Genomic DNA, 6471 nt, shown 5'->3' with positions numbered 1-6471 from the left:
GCCGACGACACCGTCACCGCGCTTCCGGAGGGCGAGCGAGACGTGGGTGCCGACAAAGCCAGCGGCGCCGGTGACGAGCACGCTCATCCCGCGGGGTCGGGGACGGGGGCGGGGTCGGGACGGGGCGGGGGCGGGACGGGGCGGGGACGGGGACGGGGACGGGGCGGGGGTGGAGGACATGAAACGGGGATGAAGGCGGGGGTGGAGGATAAAATCCATCCCCGCCGCGGAGGCGGGGCGGGGGTGGAGGATAAAATTTTGAGGCGGGGCGGGGGTGGAAACCTTGTCCCCCGCCCCGCCCCGCCCCACTGCCATCCCTAAGCATGGCACAGGACCCAGCTTACCACATGGGATACCACCTCGGTGGTGTAGATTTGTAATTTTACCAGTACATGTAGAACCACAAAAAAAAATAACCAGATGTATCTTAAGATGATGCCACAAGTATTGGATCAATCTAGGGTTTCTCTTGGTAGCTCATTGCATGTGTAGTAGTTTGCCTTTTATTATGAGGCTTTATTTAATAAGGGTAGAACCATCTCTGGAGTAGGGGTGTCAACCGGTCGGTTTTATCAGGACCAAATTCTGTAGGGTCTCGGTATGGTGACAAATAAGAAGACCCGATTAAGATCCAGTCCAGACCCAAAGGTCCGATTAATACATTGACCTGGGTATAATTTGTGAAATTTTATATCAGACCTGAGCTTGACACGAGTTTCGATGAAGACCCGTAATTTTTTAATGTAAAAATAATAAAAATTATTATTTTACCGGGTATGGTGCGGGTCTGGTTCATATAGTTCTTATCGGGTCTGGGTATGGTTTCTCTTATAGTAGACCCAGGTTTGCACCCGATACCATACCCGAAAATCTGATCCAAGTCTGGTTTCACTTGGGTCCAAACCAAACCCGAGTCGTTGACACCCCTACTCGGGAGTAAGAGATTTGGTCGAGCTTGACTATATATGCGGGTCATACCAGTGGCGAAGCCAGGGGTGGGCATGGGTGGGCGGTCGCCCACCCCAGAATTAGAAACCCAGTCGAAATATGATATGACTTGGGTCTTCTTCTTCATTCCCCACGATTTGGAGGTTGCATTCTTTCCTTGCGAATGCTTGTCGAAGAAGATCAGAGCAGGGTCGTGCATGAGTGGAGATCATGCCTCCCTGCGATACAGAGTTGCTCTGCCTCGATGCTGTGGCGAGGACCGTCCCCTCCGAGAGAGAGATGAGGAGGCACCTCAGTTGGAAGACCTTCGGCTTGCAGCTGGATCACCACCGAGAAGGAGGTGGCTCAACTACCGAAACAGGCTTTCGATCTCGATGTATGATCTTCACCACCATGGAAGCTTTGTGCCACTGCGCCACCGACAGAGGTCGATGATCACCACCCGAAGTCTGCCCAGCCAACAAAAAACTTCTGGCTCCGCCACTGGGTCATACCTACAATCGCTTATGTGGCAGTGTAAAATGGTAGCACCAGTAGCTGCCTAAATCGGCCTGTATTGGCTGACACTTATCATACCTGCAGAAATTCTATACAATATTAACCTGAATCGGCTATTTTTTTAACAGATACAAAAAATACATAAAATTAAAATTTTAATATAATTTTAATAGTTTTTAACATGTGTCACGTTCTTATCGACATGAAATATTTTTTAACTATTTTTTAAACCAATTCAGAACGATTCACTTGAGAATCGGTATCGGGGCCGATTCACTTGAATCGTTGGCCAAACGATAGGGCCGGAGAACATTGGGTATCACACCCCGTGACTTTAATAAGGGCGTGCTTCAGTGCTCAGTATTCAAACTGTGCATTTGAGATTCATGAATTTTTATTGAAAGATGAGTTCGGATCCTCATTTTAGTGTGAATATCGGATTCCATGTTTGTTTTATTATCATGGATCTTAGTGTGGGCCCCATGCCACATAGGGCGGCTGTTGTTGTTCTGGTAGTGGTCAGCCTAACCCTAGCTTGCCTTTAAAAAAAAAAAAACATTGTCCAAGGGTGTTTTTGATACCCTCAGACTGCAGATCCTCTGCTCTAAGGTGGCACTGATATGACATGGGTCCCACACCAAGATTTGAGGTCTGTCAAACGCTGGATCTCAGATGTGAGATCCATATTTTGGAGACATAATAGAGAGGGAGAATGATTGCGCTGTCCAATCTTGAGATCCGAGGGTGTGTAATGCAATGTTATCAATATCGGCGTATCGGCAGAATTTCAACACAATTCAGGGCCGATTCAGCTAATTTTTAATAAATATAAAAAAAAAATCAAAATATTTAATTTGATATTATTTTTAAAATTATTTTAATGGTTTTAACATGTGTCACATTATGATTGATTAGAAATAATTTATTATTATTTTTGAGCCGATACAGAACTTAGTATCGATATCGGCAGATACAGCTGAATCGGCAGCCCAACGATTCAGGGCCGATACCGAAACTGACAACATTGATCTAATGCATTCTAAAGGTGTGTTTGAATCCTTCGGATCTTAATATCGGAGGATCTTAAGTCAGACCTTCTTTCCTTTTTATCTCACAAAAGGGTATCAAACCCAAGCTACCTTTGGATCCGAGATTCGGTGTTTGATGGCACCTCGGATTTTCATATAGGGGGGAGCCCATGCCAGATCAGCACCCCCCCCCCCCCCCATGCCACCTCGGATCCGAGGTCATCACTTATGCATGTAATAATATTACATGAAAGAAGCATCTTAAATTTCTTGCCAACGACGAAAATCTCGGAGAATTTGGATCTCAGACTGTAAAGACCTGTGACTTTGGATGCTCTTGTTTAAATCATTATTTGTCAAGAGCTTTGCGTGTCTTGTACGTTTGAAAATCATATCTTAATAATATATATAGCGCCATCCCGAAACGTGTTCTATGTAATTTTGGCCACTAACAAGTTGGTTCCCTTTTGATAACAAGCACCTTTAATTGACAGCAATGTCACTCACATGCTGCTTGTCACTTTGCATCCAACACAAACACCACTTTAAGATAATCAGATAGCATTAAGACTAATTAAGCCATCTTCTACAGATCCTTCACTAAAACGTAATTAAGCAGGCCTCATTGCGAGGCTACTCTTGCATGGTGCCGTTGTCATCACTCTCAACCAATGTTATCACTATATAAACTTATTTTATAAATATATATATATATATATATAAAATAAGTTTACATTTTTAAGACGGTAAAAAATTGGTCCATTCAGCTCAAATAGGTTCAGAATTGGTCCATTTTGCTGCTAATGCTCGTTTGTCACTCCCTATTTAATTGCAAAATTTTTAATCTACACTAATAAAAAAAATTGACCTATAAAGTGAAGATATTGTCCAGCTTTTTTAGACTCTTGGAGAAAATTTTAGAAGATCGGTTTAACCCAAGCCAGGTCCCCACCCACCAATGGTCGGGGTGGGGGGCTTGTCGGCAGCCATCCCGTGCGACACGTAGGGATTATGTAGCTTCCTGGCTACGATACTAAAGATGTGATCTAACGTCCACCGCCCACTCATAAATTCTTTTAGACAGTTTTTTTTTTTTCGACAGAGGCTCCCTCATAAATTCTTTTAGACAGTTTTTTTTTTTTTTTCGACAGAGGCTCCCTCATAAATTCTTTTAGACAGTTTTTTTTTTTTTCGACAGAGGCTCCCTCATAAATTCTTTTAGACAGTTTTTTTTTTTCGACAGAGGCCCACTCATAAATTAAGAAGTGTGAATTAACCCCCCAAATCCAATACCAACGGAGGCTCCAAGTTCAAAACCCAATGGTGCGGTTGTGCGACTGGTGGGGGTCTGCCTAACCCTAGCTTGCCTACCAAACAAAAAAAAGTTAGTCACCCCAATACCCGACAAAAACAAACGCCAAACCGAGAACCAGCCATAAACGCAAGCGTATCACCGTAAATGCCACGAACCATTGCGGAAAAAACCAAAAGGAACTAAGCCGAATCTCGTGTCATTTACTACAAATCTCAGGGACAATATAAGAAATTTACAACAATAAATAATTTTCCTGCCATTTTTTCAGACTGACGATTTTAATGTGAAAAAAGGGAGAAAAAAAAAGATACGGTAACTATGTACACACAATAGAAACCCCCTTCTCATCCTCCTCCTAGTGGAGGGGATTGTGGACGAGGAACGGGTGGTTGAGGAGCTGCGCCGCCGTCCACCGCCTCCGGGGCTCCTTCTGGAGGCAGCAGGCGACGAATCTCCGGAACTCCGGCGAGGCAGATGCGCGGACGGACGGCGGATCTCCGAAGCAGATGGCGCACATGAGCGTGGGCCAGTCGGGGCGCTGTCCAGGCTGCAGGAACGGGAACTGGCCCAGGTGGAGCTCCAGAAGGGTCAGGCCGAGGCTCCACACGTCACCAGCGCACCCGTCGTAGTTTCCCCCGTAGCTGTCCGGATCGAACCGCTCCGGGCTCATGTAGGCGCACGTCCCGACGTACGACGCGCACGTCCCGAGCGTTCTCGCCATGATCTTGCTCACGCCGAAGTCGGCGATCTTCACCTCGCCCCTGCGATTGATGAGGAGATTGGAGGGCTTGATGTCTCGGTGCACGATCCTCTGGCCGTGGAGGTAGCTGAGCCCCTCCAGCACCTGGCGAGCAATTCCGGCGATCGATCGCTCGGAAAAGGTTCCCTCCGTCTTCAGGAGGCCCTCGAGGGCGCCGCCGTCCATGTACGCCAGCACGAGGCACACGTCGCCGGCGGCGGCCTCGAAGATGCCGTGGCACCGCACGACGTAGGGCGAGTCCGTCTTCTTGAGGATCTCCATCTCGCGGATCGTCTGCCGCCGTGCGGAGGCGTCGCAGTCTCCGTGGACGACCTTCAGGGCGTAGATCTCTCCGGTCCGGCGGTGGCGCGCCTTGTAGACGGTGCCGCCGTTGCCGCGGCCGAGCACCTGCAGGGTCTCCAGGTCGGAGAGGCGCTCCACCTCTTGGCCGCGCGTGGCGAGGTAGGCCGGAGGAAGCGGAAGCGGGAATTGAGGCCGGAGATCGGAGACCTCCGGTACCGGGAGTTTCAGGTTGAGCTGCCTCCGCTCTCTTACTATCACCGCCATCTCTTTCTTTTTTTTTTCTTCGCTCTTGGGTTTCTGCGGCTGGCTCTCTGCTTTGATGGGAGCTTTTATAGGCGTCGATGACGAGGAAGCAGCGACGATAGAGGACGCGGAGCGTGGCCCCCACCACCGGCAACAGTCCATCGAGCCCTTACGCTTTCAAATTGTTTCGAGAATGCCCTTCTCAGAAACTTCGCCTGCACGCCTCGGCGTAACGGATCCGGTCTGCATATTCATGGACCATTACATGGTGTGGGACTCTGGACTACCTTTGAGCTTTCAGTCTAGGTTTCGGTTGGTTGGAAATGACGCTATATATATATATATATTTTTTTTTGTTTTAAGCCATTTCTTGCGATGAATCAACAATTAAAAATGTTTTTCTTACATATTTTTTATCAACCAGCTTTTTATATATAAAATAGAACGTAGGGGCTTGAACATTAGGTGCCATCACTCACGTATCTCAAGCACCTACTCTTTACTATATATTAGATCAAATAAACTATGATTCGTTAAACATGATTCTTATCAAATAAACTATGATGAGTACATCCATAAGGTTTAATTTATAAGAAACAACTTACAACCATGATTTCTATTACGTGAGAGTAGGTATTCCCGAAGGAGCGCCTAGCATTTTATATATATATATATATAGAGAGAGAGAGATTATTAATGTTGGTAATGCTTTTTATCTACCAAATCTTACATTATTATACTAAGCTCCCGAGAATTTCATATAGAAATTAATAGTTTAATACGGAAAAGGAGGAATGTGTGCTGCTTTGTAGTCTGAATGGAACAACCCTGTTTTCATTCCCAAGAAAATTAGGGAACTTTTTCATATAAGTCAAGGAAAATGTTGGACGGACAGAGCACACTATCTTACCCCGATAAGTCTCGTGTTTCGGTTGATATTGGCAGCTATCCCGCCGCTTGCCCAGTAGCAAACTAACGAGAGAAAAAAGAATTAAATCTTTTCTCAGAGACAGCCTCAAAATGTTAATTTTTTTTTTTAACGGCAAGCTGGGAGGTTAGGCAGACTCCACCAGTTACACACCATACCATTCGGTTTTGAACTTGCAACGTCCCAACACATGGGGACGTGCACTAACAGCTCCTACCAAACAAATGGAGCCCCATTGGTCTCAAAATATGTTAGAATTTTTTTTTTTAAAGGCTGGCCGGGGGGTTATGCAGACACCACCAGTTATTATTCAAGGCACCACTGGGGTTTGAACCTGCAACGTTCCATCACAAGGAGACGTGCACCAACAGCTCATACCAACCACCCGAAGACCCGTTGGTAAAAAATGTTAGAATTACTGCAGACAATTTTGCAATAACTCGGAATTACACGGATCGTGTATAATAAA

General features: G+C 46.2%; 1 pseudogene across 1 annotated transcript; it reads right to left on the bottom strand.

Annotated features, from left to right (window-relative positions):
- Positions 1–3972: 3972 nt before the first annotated feature.
- LOC149846647 (mitogen-activated protein kinase kinase 9 pseudogene) lies at positions 3973–5127 on the bottom strand (annotated as a pseudogene). The gene has a single exon (XR_016430302.1). The product of XR_016430302.1 is annotated as a mitogen-activated protein kinase kinase 9 pseudogene (transcript).
- Positions 5128–6471: the final 1344 nt, after the last annotated feature.

This window comes from Nuphar pumila, chromosome 2 (genome assembly GCF_984573655.1).
Source record: "Nuphar pumila chromosome 2, dmNupPumi1.hap1.1, whole genome shotgun sequence".
Taxonomy (NCBI): domain Eukaryota; kingdom Viridiplantae; phylum Streptophyta; class Magnoliopsida; order Nymphaeales; family Nymphaeaceae; genus Nuphar; species Nuphar pumila.
This window is presented reverse-complemented; position numbering and strand designations above follow the sequence as displayed.